Source organism: Mesocricetus auratus, unplaced genomic scaffold (assembly GCF_017639785.1).
Source record: "Mesocricetus auratus isolate SY011 unplaced genomic scaffold, BCM_Maur_2.0 Super-Scaffold_100010, whole genome shotgun sequence".
In the NCBI taxonomy this organism is placed as follows: domain Eukaryota; kingdom Metazoa; phylum Chordata; class Mammalia; order Rodentia; family Cricetidae; genus Mesocricetus; species Mesocricetus auratus.
This window is the reverse complement of record NW_024429194.1, coordinates 30030628-30056954: the sequence shown is the minus strand read 5'-3', so window position 1 is coordinate 30056954 and position 26327 is coordinate 30030628. Positions and strand designations below refer to the sequence as shown.

The window sequence follows — 26327 nt, the reverse complement described above, 5'->3', positions numbered from 1 at the left end:
TAGCAAAAGTGCTCCTCAGCTCCGTGGTTTACATCCCCGATGGAAGCCCTGTTGTTCCTCCCTGACCAACATGGTTGGTGGCCATGACATACTGCTGTCCTCAGGACATCTCTGCAATTTTCAAAGGCATCTGTGACAATTTCCAAGCCAACTCCAGCTCTTTTGCCTGTCATGAAGAGTGTCCTGGGCTGTGGCTGGCAGGTTGGTATTTGATGGACCTCTGTGTCCTAGGGCCCCCTGCTTTCCCCTGTGTGCCTACCAGTGGGGAGAAGTGCCAGAGTCCCTTTCTTTTTCAACTTGTGCCTGCTAGGTGTGGGCACATGAGGAAAGGAACCTACCCTCAGCTTTATTTGTAGAACTGGACCAAACAGATTATAAAGCAAATGGCCTAGACAGAGCTGGAGGATGGGGAAGAAAGATAAAATACACAGCACAAGGTTAAGCCCTGAACAAAGACTATCTGGTTCTGTTCTGACAGTCATTTAAGATATTAAAAATAAAGAAAACGTGAAGGCCTTTGCTGTAAGATTAAGGGGAATTTCCCACATAAAATTAAAGAATGGGTCAAAGGCGGTAACACTGTGGGGCGGTCTTTCTTCTCCCATGGACTCTATTATGGGCATCTCGGAACTAAGGAACCAAGAGGAACATCCTGTGGAGATGCTTCCCCTTTGAAAGCTTATTTCTGCCAGTGACACTAGGAGGAATCCAGAGGCTACCTGTTTGTGCAGTGGAGGGCACTTCAGTGATAATCACTTTGTGACCTAGAAGCCCCGAAGCAAGCCTGACCAACTGTGATTTTCCATCTCTCCGTTCCTGCTCTTTTCTTCTGTTTTCCACAGCAGATAGATGTGTCGTCCTGGAAACCTGACCTCTGCTTTGCAATCTAGCACGGGGAAGGAGTACTGAAGCCATAGCAACATGACCTTCAAGGGGATTAGGCTGTATTTTGACAGAAAGGAACACTGTAAGACTCAGAGCCTTGTTTACGGGTTGGGGTTGTTGTCTAAAAGATGTCACTGTGAGTAGACGCTTTCTGAGCTCAAGAAGCACACATTGCAAGCTCCGGGTCACCCACCTTCCCACGGCATCCTGTTTTCCCAGAGCCTTTGTTGCTCTTAGCAAGTCTGAAGGAAAACCACTTCCTCTGGAAGCCTTCCGGACTCCTGTCCCTCTAACAGTTCAGCAACCTTTCCATGGGCTCCACCCACTTACTAGCCAGTGCCCATCACCTGCCTGACCTTGTCTAGTCTCCTCTGAAGGGTCAGCAGGTGTGGTGGAGTGACAGTTGTCATCAGGTGTTTGTCTTGGGATTTTGTGATTTCCTCCAAGAAATCAGCAGCTTTGTTCTTCCCTCTGCAAAATGCTTTGAGTGTGGAAGGGGGTCTTGTTAGAATCTGGCCACCCTGCACCGTATCTTTGGAGCCATTTCTGTGTGGCCCAAGGAAGACCCCATCCCTAGCACCAGCACCCTTCTTTTCAAAGTGGGCCCCTGACTCAGACACTTTGTAACCTTGAACTTGCAGCCTTGCCTTTTGGATGGCCATCCTACTGTTTATTACTATTTTTAATATGTAGATAATTACTGTGTGTCTTTAGGGGGTTCAGTGTGATGTGTGGGTATGTTTACTTTTCATCTAATGAGCAACTCAGAATACTAGGTTATCTAACATCATACAATCGCCACTTCCTCATAACAAGAACAGAAAGGTCCTCTCTTCTGGCTCCTTTGATCAATGACACAACATCGTGGGGTATAATTGCCCTTCTGTGTAACAGAAGGCCAGAACTAACTCCTCTTCTCTGGCTGACTTTGTACCTGGTCACGAATCCCTACCCATCCTTCCATTTCTTGTACCTTCCCCAGGTTCTGATAACTGGTAACTAACGCCCATCCATGTAGCTACTGTAGGCCTTACAGACGAGTGCGATCCTGAGATATTTATCTTTCTGTACCTGACTGACTTCAGTGAAATCTTCTGATTTCGGAGTCCTTCCGGGCTTCTTTTTTTTTTATATTTTATTTTATTTTCCAGTTTAAATTTAGATAAGAAACGAGGTTGCTTCACAAGTCAGTTCCAGGTCCCTCTCCCATTCCCTCCCCTCCTCCCGTGCCCTCCCCCCAACCTCCCCCCCCTTATCCCCTCATTCCCCCAGGGAGGGTGAGGCCCTCCATGGGGGTGTCCATAGTCTGTCATTTCATATAGGGCAGGGCCTAGACCCTTGCCCAAGAGTTCAGGGTGAGAGTGCACCTCACATTGTTCTATGGGAGTCCAAAGTCCGTGTGTATACTTGGGATGGGTACTGATCTGCTGCCCAAGGCTCAATAGATTCCCTAGGCCTCCTCACTGACACCCAGATTCAGGGGGTCTTGATCAGTCCCATGCTGGATTCCCAGGCTGATGCCTGGGATTCAAGAGTTAACCTTTGTCTGGTCAGCTGTTTCTGGGGGGTTAAACCCGTGCTTCTTTCTTTCTTGTTTGTCACACACAGGAGCAGTGGAGTGATGCCGTGTATGAACACTGGAGGCGGTACTTTCAGTGTGTTTGTGCTGCTGGAAGGGTGCACAGCCTTTCTCAGGCTCCCCCTCTCATTTTCTTATTAGATCTTTGAGAATTTTAAACAGTGACTTTTTTATCATAATCACTCCTGCCCCGACTCCTCCCAGAATCCCCCTCACTTCCCTACCCAACCAACTTTGTGTCCTTTTAGAAAAATACTGTCAAGTACAGTTGATGCTGCCCATATACTGCTGGGTGTGTGGCGTGTGGCCTTGCACTGGAGCATGGTCTCCCTGCACTCTTAAAGAAAAGAGACTCTTCACCCTCTGTACAGCCACCAGCTGTTAATAGCTCCTTAGCTGGGGATGGGACTTCTGTCTACCTCAGCTCTTCCTTGTGAGATTTCTGTCGGGATTAAGCTTGCACAGGTCTTTCTGGTTTGTGATGTCACAACTGCTATGAATGTATAAGTGCAAGTGTCCTGTGGTGTCCAGCAGTCACTGGTTCCCAGTAGTCAAGGTTGCTTCTTTGAAGATGTTACTAATCCCGCTGGTGAAGGCTGAGCCATCATGATTTAGCCACTTCCCCAAACTCCATATTCTAATTTATCACCTTAAGGGAGAGGCATTCATATCCACAAGAGAGCAAATCTCACTTCATGGTAGTCCAAAATCCACTCAGACATTCTAAGTAGGTGCCGTGTCATCATCATTATCATTATCACTGTCATGTCACCACTAGCATTCACTGTGTGGAAGAGCTTATTCACAACTCATTTTTCATAATGCAAGCCAAGAAAACACACAGTCCTTGCCTTGGCACGCAGGCATTGTCTTCTTGTTTGATTCCAGGAGACAGTGTTGGGAGGGAGAAGGGCTACTTTGGAAACAGAGTGATAGCGTGAGGCTGTTTCTTGCAAACCTGTGAGGACTGATGGTACAGACCCCATCTCCTGCTGGCACTCTGTGGGAGCCTCCTCGACAGTTTCCTTGCTTTTGGTCTTACCCTAGTTGTACCCATCCTGACATAGTAGCCAGAGCAATCATCTACCTATGAAAATGTGATCATGGGAATTTGTAACTTAAGTAACTTACATGTCCCTAGTTTTCATGTGACAATGCCTAAACCACTAAATATAGAGCATGGGGCTCCTGATGTCCTTTTCCTGTCAAACATGTTTTAGTTTCCTTCCTTCTTTCTTCTTTTCTTTTTTGAGACAGGGTCTCTCTACCTAGCCCTGGCTGTCCAGGAGCTTACTATGTAGACCAGGCTGGCATTGAACTTACAGAGATCTACCTGCCTCTGCCTTGCAAATGCTGGGATTAAAGATGTATGCCACCATGCCTAGAAGTTGGTTTAATTTTTAATAATAGTTGCCTGAATGCTAATTATTGTTATTATTATTATTATTATTTTGGTTTTATGAGACAGGGTTTCTCTGTGTAGCTTTGGAACCCAGACTGGCCTTAAACTCACAGAGATCTGCCTGCCTCTGCCTCTCAAGTGCTGAGAATAAAGATGTGTACCATTATGCCTGTTCATCCTTTCAGTTTTAATAAAATATACATTTTATTTATGTGTGTTTATCTCTGTGTGTATATGCCACATATCTGCAGGTACCTGAGGAGGCCAGAATAGGATGTCTTATCCTCTGGGTCTGGAGTTACAGGTGGTTGTGAGCTGCTCATTATGAGTACTGGGGACAAAACTCTGGAACTCTGGAAGAGCAGGAATCACTCTTAACTGCTGAACTATCTCTCTTCAGCTCCTTACTGCTCCCCTTTGAGTCAGGGGTCTCTTATAGTTCAGGCTGGTTTTGAACTTGCTATGTAACTGGGCATGACTGGGGCTCCTGGCCCTTCTTCCACTACCTCTCAAATACTTGCATTACAGACATGTTTCCTCCATACTTATTTTTTCTCCTCCACCTCCTCCACCTCCTCTTCCCCCTCGTTTTTTTTTTTTCCCCCCGAGACAGGGTTTCTCTGTGTAGGTTTGTAGACCAGGCTGGCCTCGAACTGACAGAGATCTAGCCGTCTCTGCCTCCTGAGTGCTGGGATCAAAGTCATGCGCCACCACCCAGCTCATATTTTCTTACTGCTTTGCTGGGGATTAAACCTAAGGCTTCCAGAATGCTAGCAAGTACTCTATCAACTGAGCTGTTTCTCCAGTCCCCATTGCCTCACATTTTAGGATGATTTTCATTTAATCTCTTAAGGTCTTTTTTATTTTCATTGACTAAAAACAAAATACTATTTATCCTCCAAGAGCCAACACAAATAATACCACGGTCAAGAAGGCTTTCCTTCATGACTTTAGAAAGAATTAAAAGCTTGTTTTACTATATTCCCAGAATACCTTTCTCTAATCTGTCTGAAAACCTTAAAACACCCGAATTTTTGTAGCACCGGAAATTGAGCGGAGATACTTTCCACAAAGGCTGGTGTGGAGTTGATGCTTGGGCGCTCTGATGGAGAGAACACTCACATACTGCTGGAGACAATCGGTAAACACAAACGCTGGTTTCCTTCTGCGATGAGGAAAGTTCTTCCCCTCCTGAGAGGATGAACAGAAGAAGACTGAGAACAGCTCGGAAAGGACAGATGAGCTTAGGGGGAAGTTTGAAGAGATTAGAGCGCAGAGAGGGACGGCTGAGATCCAGGGGAGCAGACACATGCTATCACTCTCCATAATAGTCGTTCAGGGTCAGAACCAGGGAGGAAAATCCCCGTGGGTTTTCAAAAGCAAGCTGGGGTTCCATTCTGGCCACGTGGCCAGGCAGTATCACTCTGTCACTGCTTCCGAGGGAGAGAACATGTTCTCCATGTACAAAGTTCAGAGGGATCTCAGGGGCTCGCACTTGACTGTCCCACATTCTGTTTATTTCCTGTTCCTTCTCCCTCCAGCATTTGAGAACCTTCCTGTCCAGCCCAAGGGGCCTCCAGGGTCCCCTCAGCTTTCTATTGGTCCCAATTCAAGCACTAGACCATCTTCCACTGAAATCCCGGCAACCAGATGGAAAGGCACTGGCTTCATTGAGACATCACAGAATGTCCCACTGGTGTGGCCAGATGGGCCACAGTGCTGTTTACCTTTCTAAATGTGGATAAGCTCAGGGGCGAGTTAGTGCTGTGTCCTTCCGCCCTTCAGGCACGCTGGGTCATGCTATAGCCCTGAGAAGAAAAGGTCATGGTGGAGGCAGGAACTGATGGAGCCTGGCTCTTCTCACCACCAACAGTTACCCTCCGGGACATTGTGCTTCAATATTCAGCTCTAAAAGTAGGTGCTGCTTCTCTCCCCGGAGAGTCTGTCTGTACAGAGCTGAAGGCTTAGAGTGCACCTCTTCTCCGGTCTGGAATGTTTAGAACAATCGCTCTCTTTCCAGGCAGTTTATCCCAAAGTGGCTCTCATCCTCTCCTTTAGTGGAGGTGAGAACGAGCAGGTTGCCCGAGGTAAAATAGGCTAAATTTGGTTAGAGGAGTGAGAGCTTTAAAATTGGAAAAAATATGACTTGTAGGGCAAAGCGTTTCTAAGATGAGGAGGGGGCGGGAAGCAACAATGACCCAAGGGCCTGAGGAAACTCAGAGCAGTGTTCACAGGTAGGGTATTTTCAGCTGTGTTTGGGCGTGGGCAGGCAATGGCTCTGTCTTGGTCTTGCCCAGTTACTGGTGCTTCAGGCCTCAACTTCACTCTAGCGTTGATCTTAGTGGAATTGTCTTATTCTTACTAGGGGAAGATACAGTTTGGTTATTAAAATAGTCAAATGTATCCTTTGATAACTTTCTGCTTTCATCATCTAGCCAGCTAAAAGTAGAACAAAAGAAACTATAGTCTCTTGGACATTAGCACTTCAGAACTGGGATTCAGTTAGTGCATACACACACACACACACACGATCTCTCTCACACACGTCAATACACAAATATACACTCCAACACATACATACAGACAGATAGATATGCACACCAATATGTATACATGTACACACACATAAACACACACCTGCAGACATATAAGCACACCACAGACACACCAACATATAAAGATATCAACACATATGCAGATAGACATGTAACAAACACATGCACTCATGTACACACACCAACACACACAGACCAACAGGCACTTACACAAAAATAGCACATACATCAATACATACACACATACACAGACACACACGGACAGTCAGATACACAGACAGACACACCCCACATCCCACAGACACACCCCATAGCTCATTCATAAGCCTTTTCATGATTACAGTGACGCGAGGAAAACTCAGCAATGTCTCACTCATTCATTGGCTGTTTTGAACATCCCAGCTCCTCACTGGGAGCTGAAATACAGCAAGAAGTCAGAAGATGTCTGCCTCCACAGGCCCATGACAAATACAGTAGCAGGCAGTGCGTGGAAGTCTTTCATTTCCCTGCAACACATTTTAATTGGTTCCTGTTTCTCCTTCCTTTTCTGTTTTGCATCTTGTGGGTTTTGAGAATGCAGCTGTCTCAGAACAGGTGCAAGGCACTGTCAAGCATGAGTCCCAGTGTCGACTCGTGTCCTCCAGACACCTGTGTAAGCCAACAGGCTACCAAGAGCTTCTGTTTCCATAGTCACAGCAGGAAGAAGCCAATGTCTCCCCTCATCATGAGGGCTATTCTCTGGTTCCTATCTGTGGATGTGCCAGGAAGCCTCTGCAGGCCTTTAGCCTGTGAGCAGTCCAGACTGTCTAATGTCCCCCAGGTAAGGTACTTAGACCACCTGGTCAGAGGCAGACTGCTCTGCCTCAGGGTGGAATCCTGGCTTCCCTCTGTCATGTTTACAGAGCTGTCTGCTCAGTCTCCTATGAGATGAGAATACCAGGCAGTCCTTAGTCACTCGGCAGAGAGTTCTGGTAATTTTCCTCTGGGAGAAAGAGGGCTGGTTGCCAGCCTTAGATTGTGTTCCCTTCGCTGGCCTCTCCACGGTCAGCTGATGAAATAGGACTTTTGATTTCCTTTTACATATATTCTCTGACACAGAGGCACTGGGGAAAACAGGCTACAAACTTCCACGGTGTCAGGTTGCTGAGAAGTATTCACAGTAATAAAAATGTTAGACTCACTAAGTAATAAGAGCCCAACCACACTCATATACTAATGCTTATGAAGATAGTTTGCACATGTATATTTGTGCATTTTTCTCCCCAAAGTATTGCAGTGGTTGGGAAAGAAATAATCCTCCCCTCCTCCCATTATCTTTGTTTTCTTGTATGAAAAGTAAACATCACTAAGATCTTTGGGGCACAGAAAAGATCTCCACCCTAGATGTTTCCTCCTATATATTTGGAGGGCAGGTTTTTAAAGTAACCTGAGACTTCTATCTTTTAAAAAAATTAAGCAAGCACATTTAATTAATCTTTTATTTATGTGTATATGTGTTTTTTTTTTACATGTATGCTTGTGTACCATGTGTCTGACTGGTGCCCACTGAGGCCAGAAGAGGGCGTCAGTTTCCCTAGGACTGGAGTTACTGATAGTTGTGAGCTGCCATTTGAGTTGGAAATTGAATCCTTGTCCTCTGGAAGAGCTGTCAGCATCCTTAACTGCAGAGTCATCTCTCCAGCCCCATAGATTTTTTTAAACTCCATTTCAAATTACTGTGAGTGTCATTTGTCTTGGAATATATGGTGGTTTAGGATGGCAAGCAGACACACCTTGGCTGGGATGTTAATCTGCCCAACTTTAGGCTTATGATTCTGGTGGGACTTACCTGGTGCCCTACGTCCTGCCTCTCTTTCAGGCCCCACAGTGCTAACTTGGTTCACACAAGTTCCCATTCTCCTGAGCACTGTGCTGGTCCCCGGGAGAGCCTGCAACCTCGTCTAGATCAGTGTTTATCTACAGCTGGGGGTTCTGAGACAAAACTCTTACATTTTGGGTCTTTAGAGCAAGAAGCAAACAAACCAAAGGTCTACTCCTCTACTGTGTGGGCACAGTCTTTGCTTAGCAAGAAGTGGGCAGAGGTGTGAGAAGAGAGGAGCAGATGCCCATCCTTTGTGATTTTTGGGGCAGTTTACAAGTCAACTAAAAAGTACCTATGTCATTGAGAAGGTGAAGCCAAATCCTCCCCATAATAGCCTCCGGTTTTAATATAACATAAACCAGAGAGGAAAAAAATTGGCTCTCTTGGAGAATTTTAAATCAGCTTTATTGAAGTATATATATATATATATTAATTATTTCAAGCTTTTTATTAATTTATTTCTTTACATTTCAATCCCAGTTCTCCCTCTCTCCTCTCTTCCCACTCCCTCCCACTCCCACCCAAAGTCTATTTTTAAGAAAGTAAAATGTGCTGGGCAGTGGTGGTGCACGCCTTTAATCCCAGCACTCGGGAGGCAGAGGCAGGCAGATCTCTGTGAGTTCGAGGCTGGGCTGGACCGATAGCCTCCAAAACAATACGGAGAAACCCTGTCTCGTAAAAAACCAAAAAAAAAAAAAAAAAAAAAAAAGAAAGTAAAATGTTTTCTTCCCAGGTGTTACATGGACCTTGACACATATCTGCTTATGTAACCATCACACAAATTATGATACAGTGCATTTCCCCAGCCTGCCAAATTCCCTCACGTTCCTTTCCATGCCACAGTTTGCTGGAGTTGAACTCCATGCAACTATTGATCTTTTTGTTATCACAGATTAGGTTTTGTCCACTGCTAATTGGTGTAAATGGTGCGGTGGTTTGAATAAGAATAGCCCACATAGGCTCATATATCCGAATGCTTAGTCACCAGGGAATGGCACTGTGTGAAAAGATTAGAAGGATTAAGAGGTGTGGCCGAGTTGGAGGAACTGTGCCACTGCAAATGGGCTTTGAGGTTTCAAAAGTCCACACCAGGCTTGGTATCTCTCTTTCTGCCTACAGATGCTGAAGTTTTGGCTACTTCTCTAGCAGCATGTTTGCCTAGTGCCACCATGCTCCCTGCCATGATGATAATGGACTAACTTCTGAAACTGAAAGCCAGCCCATAATTAAATGTATTCTAAGAGTTAGTTGCCTTGGTCATGGTGTCCCTTCACAGCAATGGAACAGTGATTAGGTCAAATGGAATTATTCGTTTGTGCCTTTCTCCCTCTGGCTTTTTTGCCTCATATAATGATTTTGAGACTTACCCAGGATATTCTGTTTCTGAACCTCATCCCTTTCTATGGCTGGGTGAGTATATTATAATCAGAGCATGCATTCCCCTAACAGTAGACTTTGGCTTGTCCCAAATGAAGCTGCTATGAATATTTCTGTCCTTTTGGGTATTGATTTTTCATTTTTCTTAGCTCTTGTTGTAAGACCTCCAACTCAAGATTTTCTGCTTAAGAGTAGAATTTCTGGATAAGTATTGCTCAGTTGAAAACGCTGAACAACTTTTCTAGCTGATTGTTCCACCACTGTTGTGGTTTCTACCCGATATATTCACCACCAATTCTTCTAAGTCTAGCTTCTTTATAGAATGTGTCGTTTCAACTTTTTATGATCTTAACTTGAATATTTTGGATCTCAGGTGTTGTTAGACAACTATATTTTCCCTACTGGTAATCTATGTCGCTTTTGTGTGTGTCAGTCTGCAGATGTGTGTGTTTGTGTGTGTAAGCGTGTGGGTGTGCATATGTGTACTTATGTACTTGCCTTCTTTTTTGGGATAGAGTTTCTCACTGGTTTAGAGTTTCCTGAGTAGGTTAGGCTGGCCAGTCAATAAACTCCAAGAATCTTCCTGTCTTCTCCTTCCCAGAGTGGTGATTATAAATGCATATCACCAAGCCAGAGAACTCATCTTTTAGTTTTTTTAAATTTAATTTTGAGATAGGATACTATTATGCGATTTTGTTTGTCCTGAAACTCAGTATGTAGACCACACAGGCCTTAAACTCACAGGGATACACTTACCCCTCCCTCTAGAGTATAGGGATGAAAGTGTGCCCATGGTAGAACTCATATTTTAATGTAACTTCTTTGGGGTCAAACTCAGGTCCTTGTGTTTGTATAGTAATCTGGTCACTGGTTGTATTATTGCTCCAGCTCCTTTATAAGTTCTTTTACAAGGCATCTGTTCAAACCTTGTAGTCATTTAGAAAATCAGATTATTTTGTCATAATTTGTCTCTTTCTAAAAGTGTATTTTCTGTGTATGAGTTTTTGTATGATATATGCATTGCAAATGTATTATGCAAAAATGGATTGAACAATGATGCCTCTCAAAGAAAACAAATTAAAAATGGAGGGAAATACAATTTATAACTTTCATTAATGGTTAGTGACTTGTTGCCGGAATTCTGCCACTGGCCCACTAGCCAATGGAAATGAGTGGTTTGGTCCAAAGGGCAGGGTTTTTACTGGGAAGGATGTACCCCAAAGATAAGGCAGAGTGAGGGGATGAAAGTTTCTTTTTGGGATGAGGAAGTAGATTGGCAGCAGAGGTGTAGAGCTGGTGACCCGGTTTGGATTTTCCGTCCTGTTTTGTGATAACTGTGAGCAGATTTTACTTGTTAATGAATGATAAAGTAATTACTTGACTCCCCAATTAGTGATTTTGTGTTTTGTTCAAAAATTTTGTCTATCCTTAACTCACAAAATTTTCTCCAGGGCTGAGGGTTTGTCTCAGTGGAAGAATAGTTTTCTCTCAGTGTGAATATCTGCAGTTGATAACTAGTGCCACATATTTTTTTTCAAATTTAAATATTTATCGTTGTTGAAGTGATCTCTTTGATTACCCTCTTTGTTCTCTATTTGCTTAAAATTAGAACTTTTTCATTCTCTGGGGTATGTAGAAGCCTATTGTAATGTTTTCTTTTGCTTTTCCCTCTGTATAGTCTTTCCATATGTATTATAATCATGTATGTTTAAAAACATATTATAGCTGGATCTGGTGGCACACACCTATAATTAATTCCAGCACAGGGGAATCACAAAACATGTACCACTGGAGTCCCTAGTCCACTGTTCCCCCTTGATATTTACAAAGATAGGAGGATACTGAGTTCAAGACCATCCTTGGCTACTTAGCAAAACCTTGCCTCAAAAACCAAGCCCAACCCCCAAACCCTAAAACTCACATTCTATACTTAATATCTTTCTTTACTGCTGTGATAAAATAGTCTGACAAAACCAACTTAAGGGAGAAAGGGTTGATTTTAGCTTATAGCTGCAGAGAAACACAGTCTATCATGGTTAGGAGGGCATGGTTGCAGGACTGTCAGGAAACAGAGTAGGAGCAGGAAGTGGGGCTCAGTCTACAAAACCTGAAAGCTCTCCCCAGTGATATTCTTCCTCCAGCCAAGCTCAGCAATCCTCTCAGACAGTGTTCAAACCTATGAGGTTATGGGGGCATTTTACATCCAAATCAGAACTTTCATTGCATTTCCTTTCACCTTTCACACACATTCCAGAGAACCTAAGAATCATTTTCTGAACTCTTTCCCAATCCCGTGGACCTCTTTTCCTTCCTATGGGTCCAGGTAGCTCTCCGGGGAAATTGCCTTTCCATTTGAAGCTCCTTCTTTAAGAATTCTTTAGGCCAGATCTTCATGATAAGTTCTCTTGGCCCTTTATCTGTTAACAGCTTCCACATTATTTCTGAAGGACTCTTTGATGAAATGTACATCTGTGCTGACCAGTTCTTTTTTTTTTTTCTCCAGCATTTAAAAATGTTGTTGCACCACCTCTGGATTCTGTTGAGGAATCTGCAGTCACTCAAACTCTTCTGTCTTCTGTGTTTAATGTATTGATTCCGTTGATCCCTGGCTGTTCAGATTTTCTTTGTTGTTGGCATTCACAAGTTTGAATGAATTTTATATGAACATAGATTTCTATTGTAGAACTATTTCCTCCAGGCTTGACATGACCATTGGTCATCCTGAGGCAAATGGTTGTGATGACTGATAGAAGACCTTAGCCCCAGTCAAGGCAATAAAGTGAGTAGGTCAATATCCTTATAGCTAGATCTGTGGCAGGGATGCTGCTGCAAAGAATATTCCCTGATAGAGATGGTAAGGTCACTAGACCCTCTGTAGACATCACAAGCAAGCAGCATTCCTCGTGCTCTGGCTGTACATACACGGTCTTGGAATATGCTAGAATATATGTGGTGTGGAAGATTGACTAGGGGTGGGAATTCCAGTGGTATATCTTTTGTTAGTTATCATGTACACTGAAGGGACTTTTCAGTGATGAAGCTGCCTTTGAGTCTCCCACTACCCTATAAGTAGCCCCTCACCCATGCTCCTGTATGTAGGTAACCCCTCACCCATGCTCCTGTATGTAGGCAACCCCTCACCCATGCTCCTGTATGTAGGTAACCCCTCACTCATGCTCTTATATGTAGGGACCATGCTCCTATAGGTGACCTCCACCTATGCTCCTGTAGATAATCCCAATAAACTCCTTGTCTCACTAAGTGTACTTAAATGGATAAGTTTTTTGATCTGTCATTGCTTTATTTGGGGAGAAGAGACATTTCTTTACTTTCTTTGGAAAAGCCACAGAACAATTTATTTTGGGTATATTTTCATTGGATTTTAGTCATCTCTTTTAGAAAATTCATCCCTTTTTGACAAATTTGGGAAAACTTTTACCCCTGAACCATACTTTGTCTTCTCTTTTTATGGGGTTTCTATGATATGAAGGTTATACTATTTGTTATTATCTCATAGGCCTCCTGAGGATTTGCTTGTTTTTGTGATGGGGTTTTGTTATATAGACAAGGCTACCCTAAAACTTATAATTTTCCTACCTTCACCTTCACAGTTGTGGGATTATAGGAGCATGTCATGGTGTCCATAAGCTTCTCTATTTAAAAATATTATTTCTCAGCTGGGTGGTGGTGGTAGTGACATTGTACACCTTAATAGAAGTGATTGGGAGGCAGAGGCAGGCAGATCTCTGAATCTGAGGCGAACCTGGTCTACATAGAGTTCCAGGGCAGCAAGGCTACACAGAGAAGCCCTGTCTCAAGAAAAAATAAAAGAAAACAACTCAAAACCAACCAACAAACAAAAATAAAATAAAACATCAAGAGAAGAAATGCCCAAATTCTCTCTGTTGACAATGGATAATTTCTGTTGAACTATTTTCAAATCACTGAAACCATCCATTGAGTTCTCCATTTTGATATTGAAACCATTCAGTGAAGAGTTTAATTCAACAATTATACTTTCAAGACTTTTACTCTTGGTTTTGCTTTATATCTTCCATTCCTCTATTGAGGCTTTCTATTTTTCCATTCACTACAAGAGCAGTTGTCTCAGTTTAGAACATACTTTTGTAGCCACTATAAAATCTGCGATAAATGATTGAGCAACTTTGTCATTTGGGGACTGATAACTTGCTTGTTTTCTTTTTCCCTTGTGAGATGTTGAGTTATTCTTGCTCTGTGTTACTGGAGGATTTTAAGATTGTATCTCGGAACACACTGAATAATATAGGACACTGGGTCTCTCGTAGGTAACGTTATTTATTCATTTTTCCTATTCATCAGCTTGCTTAGGTGGGCACCTTGTATCACTGTTTGGAGATGTGCACACTTCCTTTTTGTCTGTGTATGCTGGGGATCTAATCCAGAGCCACACCCTTGCTAGGCAGACAGTTTCCTATGAGCTCTAGTCTCCTCCATGACTTTAAAATATGGCTTCCTTGAGCTCCTGCCATTTGTGATTTCTGCTACCAAGGACCATTTCTCCTCTTGGGCACCATACTAGAAAGCTGGGGATTGTTTCTCTACTCACTCATTCCTCACTACTGCATGTTTGTCAGTTGCCAAATGGTTAAAGAATGGAGAGAAAAAGAGAAAGTGAGACACTCCATCACTCTGGGGACCGCATTTCTCTGGTCAGAGAGCGGGCTTCCCTTCCCATAGGAGCTGCACAGTGCACAGAGAGTCTTTAGATTGCCTGAATTCAGGCTTGGAGAAACTTGAGGAAAAATGTGATACTTATCGCCACTCCAGTGACACTTGGAAATCTCTGTCCCTTCCACTGTCTACTTTCCAGCATCTTCAGGAAGGTGCATCATGCATTCTTTCCATTCCACTTCCATCCATGAGAGCAAGGTCAAGGGGAAGAACTCCAACTCCACCTCAGCTGCAGCAACAATCTCTTATTTTTTATTTGGTTCAGAAAAATATTGTGATTCTAAGATATTTGTTCCAGTTGAAGACTAATGGTACAGTTTGAAATTAAAAGTCCTCATTATTTTGAACATTCAGCTCTTGTACTTTTAATTACTAAAAGTAAAAAATAACCAATGTTTGTTTATTTAACAAATATTTATTGAGCATATATGCTAGTAGCTATTTTGTACATACTGAAGACAAAACATGAGATTATGTCTAGACTAATTAGACTGGTAGTGAGGGTGGGGGAGGAGAAAAACACACATAAAAATATCATCATGGCTAGTGAGATAGCTCAGCAGGTGAGGCACTTGTCACCAAGGCTGATGACCTGAGTTCTAACCCTGGGATCCTCATGGGAGGAGAGAACTGGCTCCTACAAGTTGTTCTCTGACCTCCGCATGCATGCTATAGCAGAACTTGTATGCATATACAATAAATAAAATGAATGTAGTAAAAATATTATCTGCTTGATCCCTGAAAGGCAAAGGCTGTTTTATTTTCACACGGTATCTGCCCATCCTGGAATAACATGTTTTTAAGCAATAAAGAATGCTCATGGTGCAAAAGGCAACTAGAAGAAAAAACCCAGGAGATGAGAGTGAAAGGGATAAATTGAGATAACCAGAAGAAGGGGGAAAATAATAAAACTAGACCTAGGCACTAATGATGGGGATTATATTGGGAGAGAAAAGATTCATGAGAAGGAAAACAAAGTCTTTCACCTGGAAATTCATAATTTGACTATCTAATTTCTATCAATAGCTTTCTCTTTCAGGGTTTTGTATTGTGAGAGACAAATGAGAGAAAATCTTTGCAGAAAACGGAAACTCTTAAGTTATGCATTTTATCCTTGTTCTGATGGTTTTCTTGTAGCTAAGATTAAGTATGGGATTTTCTTCTTCCTTCTGTTTGTCTATGTAGGTGTGACCCAGACTAGTCAGGGACTCTGTCTGCTCTTCAGTTCATTGTAGAGCAAGGTGAGCATTAGCTAAGTGGGTTGTGCTCCATCCCACAGTGGGGAGAGGAGGCTTCCATGTTGTGGATGCTTCTTTCACTCACCTTTTGGGCATTGGGTGCAGCTGTTTCAACCAGAGTCCTGCCCACTCCCAGGGTAACTCTCTTTGCCTTGTCTGATAAATGGAATATATTTGTAAAATGGATAAACATTTAAGACACAGTGATTGAGAGAATTATATCCCCTGTACCACCAAGACTTTAACACCTTCCATTGCTAACTAATTATATTAGCATTATTTTTTTCTAAGAGAGCTCCGTCTTGTTCCTCATTCCTTTGCAAGAGTCTACAACAGGCTACAAATGGCTGACTAAGCAACTGGGGTCAATCTTAATGCAGATGAGTTCTACATTAATAGATGGTCCAGTCAAGACAGTTAAGGATCTCTGAATCTCGGTACACCAGCATATAGAAACAGCTTAAGCAGTTTGGTGAGCTGATTCCTTTTGGATAGTAAAAATATACTTTGATAGTAAAGCCTACTGTTTACATCAATATTTTGGAGTAAAACTGGCCGTATAAGGGGAAGGGACAATCTTGTTGATTGTTATTACAGATATATGAGCCCTAACTTATTAACTATGCCCTCCCTTTCCTGGTGGCCAACAGCAGATGCTATGTGTCTAAAGTAATCCAGTGGGTCAATAATTGTGATATTGTATTTCCCAAACTTTGAAAACAGTGAAGATTAAAAACTTGCTTTTTAGAGTTATCAAGGGATCATTTTCCCCCCAGTCCATTAGGATCCAGGAGAGGGAACACAGAGAGACCCTCCTCTCATTGGTCATTTTCCTATTAGCTTGGACTGCAGGCGTACCTCATCCCTCTCTAATAATCAGCTGCAGTGGCAGGTGGGATCATTTACCAGGAAATATGCAGCCATTCTCTGTCTGTGACACTTTAATTTTGGCAGCTACAGTCCTTGTTATTCCTTACAGGTAACTATAGTAACGGACACTGCTGACAGGCCTGAGCCTGCCATTATTAGAGATGCGACAGTCTTGTCAACTACATTTAATTGGGACTTGTTTTGGGGAAGGGGATTGGCAAAGCACATGATGTCAGCATTTCCAGGGTGCAAATAAAGATATTTTGGGTGTGGAAAAACCCTGGACTTTATCTTAGCTCTGTTGCATTTGCTCAAGAGGGACAGCTAGGGGCAGAGAAATGCAAATGAGGACACATCGGTCCAGCTGGCCTTTCTCGTAGAGACAGCAAGCTTGTCCCTGTTTCTCAGGGTGAAATATGCACAGTGCTCTTTTGTTTCTTGCAGCTCTTGGAGAGAGTGCAGCCTGGAGGAACGGTTAAGCAGTCACAGAGTCTGGATAGTTCTCAAGGTACCTTCTTTTTTAAGCTTTTCCAAGGAGATATGTGTAGTTTTGTTTCTTCAGAGTGATTACTTTGACTTTAAACATTAATTGTGTTTTGATATATCAGATGTCCTTGGGCAGGGAATAGAGATTTAGAGAGCAGTGCATCCTGGGTATATTTAGTATCATGCTTGGTTAAAGAGAAAAGTGTATGGTGCTGCCATGGTAAAAAGGTTATGAGACACTCAGGAAGAAAATTAGACAGTTCAAGATTGGAAAACGTTTGCCAAATTCTCGTATGTGTCTCTAATAGTGTTGGCTATGTTCACATTTATTTCCCGCTTAAATAAGCTAGTGTCTTTAGTTTAAAAATTATTTGTTTAAAAGGTTTTAAATTTGTTTTTATTTTATGGGAGTGGGTGTTTTGCTTGCACGGATGTCTGTGTACCACATGCATTTTTGGTGCCCTTGGAGGCCAGAAGTGGGCATCAGATCCCTCTAAAACTGGAGTTACAGGTGCTGGGAACCCAGGTCCTATGGATAAACAGTTAGTGCTCTTAACCTTTCTCCAGGGTGCCAAGAATCTATTGTCTAATCCATTTGGATCTGCCCGTATGTGTGGGAATGCCTATTGTTTAATAGGCATAGTGAAGAATACTTTTGTAAAGTTCTTTTGTTCCTCCCAACAAATGTATGCAAAACAGCTCTTGTCATTCGATTCTACAAGTGAGGACACTCAATAGATACATGTTAATTGAGTGGGAGATTGACAGTAATCTCAGTGCAAATTAAGCATATTTGCTTGCTATCACTTAAGATTAGAATCAATCTTTCAAATGCTTCTAAACAATTTGGCTTTATTGGTAGTCACATTGTATAGGTTGTTAAAAAATATTTAGAGTCTTTATCTGAGTTGTAGCATCAGGGTCAAAGCTTACACCTACTCACAGAGCCATATTTTGGAAAAGTGACTTTATAATAAATGCTGCCAAGTCTTGTTTCCCAAACATGGCTAGATGTATACCTAGGGCATCAGTGAGAAGCAAACCAGAACTGTCAGATGGATGGATCCCTAGAAGAATTCTGGGCACATTATAAGGCTCAAAACTGCTGAATGACTGACAACAAGGATCACTCTTGTGTTTTATGCATTTAGAAGTCAGTGGTTCATAAGGACTGGAGTACCCAGAGGACTTCCTGGAGAGAGCAGGTGGAAGGTAGGGCTATGGTGAGTGGTAGGGGGGTGATGATGATAGAGAGCTTGGACAATGCAAGAGCGTCGGGCACTGTGCCTGCCCAGTGTCTCTTTCTCCTTTCACAGGACTCAACTTTATTTATGACTTCTAGGCTTGGAGTTACTGACAATCAAGAAACCCTATTTTCCTTGAATAAGATACATGACTGATACTTTTTTACCCTGTAAAAAGCTCTCACCTGTGGAAAGTGGATCTCACTTAGAGCAATCTAGAAGATGGTGGCTGAATTGATAAACCCTAAGAATGGTGTAGGTCAGTATTTATCCCGAGTATACACATGGACTTTGGACTCCCATCCAACAATGTGAGATGCACTCTCACCCTGAACTCTTGGGGGGAGGGTCTAGGCCCTGCCCTGGATGAAATGACAGACTATGGACACCCCCATGGAGGGCCTCACCCTCCCTGGGGAAATGAAGGGATATTGAGGGGTTGGGAGGAGGGCATGGGAGGAGGGGAGGGAAACGGAGAGGGACCTGGAACTGACTTGTGAAGCAACCTTGTTTCTAATCTAAATTTAACTTAAAAATAAATAATAATAAAAAAGAAAAAAAAAGAATGGTGTCTGACATGGCCTACCTTTGGTTCCTGCTGCCGGGATCACCACAGCTTCCCTGATTGCTATTTTCTCTCCCCCCCCCCCCCCAAACCCTTCTTCTTTTCCTTTAAAATTTGTTCTTTTAAGGAATTTTATGATTTTTACTTACATGTGTGTGTGCAGGCATTCATATATGTGTGGGTGTCCATGGGGGCCAGAAGAGGATGTTGGAACTTTTGAAGCTCACAGGTAAGGTTGTGAGGCATGGATATGGGTGCTGGGAACTGAACTTAATACCTCTGCAAGAGCAGCAAACACTCTTAACCACTAAGACATTTTTCCAGTCCTGCTTCTGCTTTTTAAATTTTGTGTGCTTTTTTTAAAAAATATTTTACCCTTTTAGCTTCAGATGGTCAAAATCCATTTCTGTTGCCTACAACAAAGCTCCCTTGGGTGGCCCAGGCCGTACCCAGCTTCCCTTACTAGCCTTTTGAATATGTTGCTGGTCAGTAGATGTGGTGGTTAGAATGAGAATGTCCTGTCTTAGCCAATGTTCAATTGCTGTGAAGAGACACAACGACACAGCAACTCTTATAAAGGAAAGCATTTAACTGGTGCTTGCTCACACTCTCAGAGGTTCAGTCCCTTATCATCATGGTGGGGAGCATGGCAGCGTGCAGGCAGACATGGTGCTGGAGAAGTTGAGAGTTCTCCATCCTGATTCAGAGGCAGCAGGAAGAGAGAATCACTAGGCCTCCTTTGGGTTTTTGAAACCTCAAAGCTACCTCCCAGTGACGTACTTCCTCCAACAAGGCCACACCTCCTAATCACTGTCAAGTAGTTCCACTCCCTGAGGACAGGGCATTCACATATATGAGCCTACCGGGGCCATTCTTACTCAGTTCACCACTGTCTCCCATTGGCTCAGATGTTTGGATGCTTGGTCCTCAGTGGGTGGCACTGCTTGAATAGGTTTGAGAAGTATGACCTTTCTGTAGGAAGTACGTCATTGTGGGTAGGTTGGGAGTTCCAAACTTCTCTCTGATACCCATTTATTGCTGGAGATGGGAGCTCTCAGTTGTTTCCACTACCACGACTGCTACCTGCTGCCATGATTCCCTGCCACGAGGACACTCATCTACCAGGAACTGTAAGCCCAAATGCACTCTTTGTTCTATAGATTTCCTTGGTCAAGTTTTATCACAGTAACAGAAAAGTAAGTAATACACAGACAAAAACTGAATGCCTCTGAGAGTAGAGTACGTGGGCTGGAGAGATGGCTCAGCAGTTAAGGAACTGGTTGCTCTTCCAGAGGTCCTGAGTTCAATTCCCAGCAACCACATGGTGGATCACAACAGTCTATAATGGGATCTGATGCTCTCTTCTGACCTGCAGGCATACATGCAGATAGAGCAGTCATACACACATATAAACAAATAAATAAATAGAATGGAGTGTGCTGCACTTTTCTTATGAGTGCACTATATTTTTTCACTACCAAAGTCATAGATTGAGATGTGAAAACCAACAGGGTTTCTGTGTATGACCCAATTTTCCCTTTTTACATACAACTGCCCAGAAGACCCACAGTCAATACAAATTCCCTCAGATTCTGGACAATAAAGACATACTCTGATTAAAAAAAGGACAGTGTTAATTATACAGCTGAGGCTAGTGGGTGTGTAGAGTATCTAGCTGTCTCCATCTGCACATTTCTGTTACAGTGATGTAAATATTTTAATTTTTTCTCTAACCTTCTTTATTTCTTTACCATAGCTTTATCTGTACTTTTTTTTTGTAGCAGTCAATAATTCTCCTGCTTGCTTTGTCTGTTCCTCCTTCCAGAGAACACTTCTGTGTTTGCTTCTGAAGACTGCTAAGGAAACTCTCCTCCTGCTTTCTTGTGTATCTGGGGAGAGTAGTATATTTTTCTCCCCAAGGGAAATTGAAAACATGACAGAAGTCTTAAGCAGCTGTTATGTAAACACGATAAGACTAACAAAATAGACTTCAATGGCCTTTGTAGGAGATGAAAGCAGAAAGAAGCAATGTATGCCTGTCCAAGCCCCAGCCTTGTGGATTCCTTTTTATCAACCATAGAGCAGCATGAGAAAAAGGAGGTTTTCCCTGGAAAGGAAGTTCTCCCATGGAACACCGGGGCAAGCATTTGCTCTTACAAGCTTCTTACAGAGAACTCAAGGAGGAAAGGGGAAAGTCCCCAAAAGACCCCAGCTTAAAAGGAAAATCTGGAAATGATTCTTAACTTTATTATCTCATTGGTTGATCACAAGCATGTCCCCAGCTAAACAATAAGCATTGGTTTGGGGCAAGGAAATCTGTCCTTGTGACAGTAGGTAAGTGCTACATATAGTGCCCTATACAGGCCCTCTGTCCTTTGAAGCTTTGGAAGTCATCTGCCATGCTTCTCATATGTCTTATCTCCCCATCATTGATCCAGCTTCCATTCTTACCATCTCCTGGGATGTTCTCCTCCCTCATGATGCTGTGGCTGATGTTCCTATGCCCCGCCCCACTTCTCTCTGCTCCCAGAAAAAGCAACACCTAGTCATGCTAGTCACTTGCTTGAAATCTTTTGGTGGTTTGCCTCCGTCCCCAGGATAAACTTGGGCTCTTTACTGTGGTAATCGAGACTTTCACCATCTGGTTCTCCATTCTCCTCCTCAGCCTCATTTCTTGCTGCCTGCTTCCTCCTGGGTTACCATGGATGTTACACTACAGTCATGGAAACACTTTAAGGCCTCTGTACTTTTCTCATGTTTTTTGCTCTTCTATTTTGATTTTTTTCCTCACAGAGAGTTCTGTCAAAGACCACTATTAAGTGTCAAAATCACTTCCCAGTAGAATTCATTGCTTTTTCCTCAGTACAAAGTTGTTTACTAAAATTTATACAATACGATACACTGCACTTATATGTGCAGTCCAATACAATTGTAATATGAACCACATATATTATTTGAAATTTTTCAGTTGACTGTATTAGGAAAAGCATGTGTTTCAGTTATGTTTTAAAGACAGGAGGAAGCTGATGTTCTGGTCCAAGGTGGCTACATTATCAGCATTTCCATCCTCACCTAGATGCTGTGTGTTGAATTCCCAGCCCTTAATGTGATGATATGAGGCAATGGAGTCTGGCAGGAGACTAGTGATTGATTGGTGCCATTTTCAAAGAGACCCTGGAGAGCACACTGACTCCCTCTAGCATTTGAGTGTATAACAGGAAGACAGCCATCTGGAGTAAGAAAACAGGCCAGGACGAGTCACTCAATCTCCCAATGCCTTGGTTTTGGACGTCCCAGACTTCAGAACTAGGAGAAGCATTTCTGTTATTTGTAGAGTGCCCAGTGCATGGTGTTCTAATACAACAGTCTGGAGGGAGTGAAACAAAGGAGACCAGGCAGGCAGAGTTGTCTCCTACTTCCACAGAGTTAAATTTGGTGGTTTATTCAGACTGAATGTATTGATAAGGGCCAACCTCATGATGGAAGGCATTTAAGTGCTAATTTCATTCTAAAACACTCTTGCAGAAACACTCAGAGTGTCTGAACACAAACCAGGCCACCACCTGGCCCAGTTAGCTGACCCATAAAATTAACAGTTGTGATGGTTCAAATGACAATAGCCCTCATAGACACATATAATTCAGTATTTGGTCCCCAATTCATAGAACAGTTTGAGCAAGATTATGAGGTGTGGTCTTGTTGGAGGCAGTGTCACTGGGGGCAGGCTTTGAGTTTTCAAAGACTCTGTTCCCAGCATTTCCCTCTCTCTGCTTCCTACTTTCAAGGACATGAACTCTCAGCTGTTGCCACCATGCTTTTGTTCCGCCATTATGGACTCTAACCCTCTGAAACTGTAAGGCCAATTAATGCTTTCTTTTATAAGTTTCCTTGCTCATAGTATTTTGTCATAGCAGTAGAAAAGTAATTAAGACACAATCACAAATATATGTGTAAAACCTAGGTGTATTATTTTATTCATTCATCCTTTTATTTTTTATTCATTTATTCTGCTATTTATTCTACACATTCACTTTTCATTTGAATGAATTACACTGCTGGAATGCAGTAGTAACTGTATAGAACAGTTAGCATTATAGTATATATGATTATAGATTGTCTTTTTGTTTGTTTTTCTATGACAGGGTTTCTCTGTGCAGCCTTGGCTATCCCAGAACTTGCTCTGTAGATAGGCTGGCCTCAGACTCACAGAGATCTGCCTGCCTATGCCTTCTGAATGCTAGGATTAATGGCATGTACCACCACCACCTGGCATATACTGTCTTTCTTATTCACTCTCTATATATTTATATACACATGTACACACATATAGCATGTGTATTTCTACACACATGCATATGAATGGATCTCTCTGTGTCACCCATGCTGGCTTTGAAATAATGATCCATTGGTTTCGGCTTCCCAAGTAGTAGGGATTAAAGGTGTATGTACATCAACAAGCTCAGACAGCTTAGTTTCTTGATGGCACTCTTACTCAATTTTGGATGTCTGATATACTTTATTCCCAGGTATGGAGCATAGCAACTGAGGAAATATATAGTGGTTGGTCTTTCAAAGACTTGGAAATCTATAGGTGTTGGTCCTACAAATAAACCTGATATTTATACTTTTGTCAAATTCCTTGGGTCTCAAGGAAAGCTATACAATGATGCTTAACAATTGCCTTGCATCAGTTTTCCAAGGGTCACTAAGGTGATTCATACTAGGAATAGCCCAGAAGAAAGATTTATTTCATTTTCAAATTCAGTTCTTCTTTAATTAACAGAATAGTACAACTGTATCAATATTGGAATGATTTAATTGTATTTGCACACATATTGGGTATTTTTGGTCAAGGTGCTGACTTAGATAAATCAACCAGGTTTGTGTGATCTCATCAGTCATAGACCATTTCCTTAAATGTGCTTGGGAAGATGAAGTGGAAAAGGTTAGCCAAGTCCTGTCCTGGCTACTGTCTTCTCTGATGTTCTGTAGCATATGTACTTCTCACCATATAATGTGTAAAAGTGATCTCATGGTACTGGGTCACGATAGAAACCTGATGGATAACTGAGAACCATGGCTATATATCACTGGAACAGAGCCTGCTCCTTAATCCTATCCCATTACAACACTCTCAATACACCAGGGACAGAGTCTACAGCAGGGATAAAATTACTGAATACAAAGTACTGCCATAAGCATGTCATGTACTGTAAATATCATCTATTCTTTCCAGAACAAAGTCCTTGAGGATCATTTAATGTCTCAAAAATATAAACAATGATTACTTTAAAAAGATTATCTAAAATGCATATTTTTAAAAGGTGTGTGTGTGTGTGTGTGTAGACACAAGTGCACCATGGTGCATTTGTAGAGGTCAGAGGACAACTTTTGGTAGTTGGCTCTCTCTTCCTCTCTCCACCATAGGATATCAGGCTTGGTTGAGCAGTACTTTTACCATTGAGCCCATCTCACTAACCTGATGATCTAAACCACATGGTTTTGAAGCTCTCAGGCAAAATAAAACCATCCCTTGTTTCTTTCCCCTAGAAGATGGTACATAGTTGGAACTCATATCTCTCACTATAGTCACCTTCATGGGTTATACATCATTGAACCTGTCATATAGTCCATCCATCTACTCAAAAACATGTATTAAGCTATTATTTCAGTCATTTGTACTATGATTCATATTGGTCATAGAAACTATTCCTCCTAATATTTTATAAGGTGTCTGTTATTTTCAACATAGAGGCAAGAGCATGATTTTTTCTCTCATGCTATGTAAGAAAAAAGTAGTTGTAATCAAAGGAAGATTTACTAAGAAAAAGAAATTGTATCTCTTTTCTCTTTTCTATACTGAAGAAACTTTTAGATGCTGAGAGCAGAAGCAGATGGGGAATTGGTAGTCAGGCTCCAGCCTTGCAGGGCAGCCTGGTCTCTGGAACTGTGTCATTTGTCAAAAGACTCAACAGAGTTGGAGAAGGGAGGAGATAGCATGGAATATTTTCATAATTTCAGGATATTTAAAAACTAACCATTCAAGTTGGGCTCACTTATTTGTATGGTGTACATTTCAGATTACTCTTGCCTGTGGAGTTATGCATCAATAATGTGAGCAAAATTTCAGGCTTTACCGGTAATAAACAAAATTTAATGCTGATAGAATGTGATCAGATTTAAATTATGTACTAGGTCAATGGGTGGAACCATTGAGTTGGCCAATTTGGGAAAGCATAAAAGGCAAGGCAGCTTTTATTTGGAGGTCTGTTTTTAGTTTGGTAATTATCAGCATAGCACCTAGCTTTGTAGTCATTTAAGTAAAACACAGCAATAATTTGTCTAAAGTTCTAGGAAATCCTTAATAATTAAGGTAAGTGATAGTGATTTTTTCCCTGATAAGTTAAGAAGCACTTAGATTATGATAGAATACTGGATTCTTTTAAATCAAACCACCTCAAGGGTCCCAGCTCTGTTCTCTAGGGAATATCTCAAAGGTCAATTGAACTGATATTCTTGTCATTTAGTGAGGCAAAGCTGGTGGTGCTTGACTTTCTCAATACCCACCAGTCCTGCACAAATAAATCTTCTCTCAGCCTTCACAGTTCCAGAGGCCCAGTAGGATGCTCTAAGTCCTAAGACCTTGTGATGATTGTTTTTTAGAGGGAATGCTTGGAGATGACTGAGTTCAGATGGGCTCATTAGTATGGTCCCTACCCATATATGAAGGGCATCCTTGTAAGAAGAGGGGATTAGAACTGTTTCAGAGAGACATCAGGGGTGTCCATAAGAGGGAGGGAGGGAGGGAGAGAGGAGAGAGAGAGAGAGAGAGAGAGAGAGAGAGAGAGAGAGAGAGAGAGAGAGAGAGAGAGAGAGAGAGAGAGATGACTATTAGAATAGATAGCATGGTAGTCATTTACAAACCAAAGGCCTTAGAAGAAATGATGCCTGTCAACATCTTGATCTGGGGGCTTCCAGCCTCCAGAACTGAGAAATTTTTTCTTTTCTTTTGTGGTTTAAGCCAGCCTTGGGATTTTATTCTGGACACCCCAGGGAACTGATGCAGCTTTATTTTTGGGAAGTCGTAGCAATGATGCTCAGACTGCTTCTGACATTCGTGTCTCCATCACAACACATTTGTAGCTCTGTCTCCATAGTGACTCCACATATGGTAGAAGCATCTTTTCTATGAGCATTTATCTCATGGTATTCATATTATTTTATTATAAATTATCTTTATATTTTCCATTCAAGCTTATTAGGCTCATATATAGTTTTGGAAATTGTATGTATAAGGAATTTATAACAGCTGCACATTTGAATCCAGAGTATAAAGAAGACATTTCAAGATATTTCTGATGAATGGAAGGTACTGGATTGTTTTGGTGTTGAGAAGCAAGGCTTTGGATTGGTTTGAGAAGAGGAAAGTTTAAGCTAGTTTTGTTTTGCAAGCTAAAAAGGAACCTCCTTCTTATGGAAACCAGCAATCCTTCAACTTGAGTATGTCCTGGGAAGAAGTTGATGCCTGGTTTTCATACTAGGAATTCTTTAA

The 26327-nt window shown here is 42.1% G+C and overlaps 1 protein-coding gene across 3 annotated transcripts in view; it reads left to right on the top strand.

Annotated features, from left to right (window-relative positions):
- Window positions 1-16661: 16661 nt before the first annotated feature.
- Kcne4 (potassium voltage-gated channel subfamily E regulatory subunit 4) overlaps window positions 16662-26327 on the top strand; it is a 35561-nt gene continuing 25895 nt past the window's right edge. The window contains exons 1-3 of one of the 3 annotated variants that reach the window (XR_002382805.2): window positions 16662-16988; window positions 18118-18178; window positions 18283-18591. The gene's annotated coding sequence lies outside the window, so the exon portion shown is untranslated. Of the gene's footprint in view, window positions 16989-18117; window positions 18179-18282; window positions 18592-26327 lie in introns of those variants that run through there. The other 2 variants (XM_040753236.1, XM_040753237.1) reach the window with 2 other exon arrangements.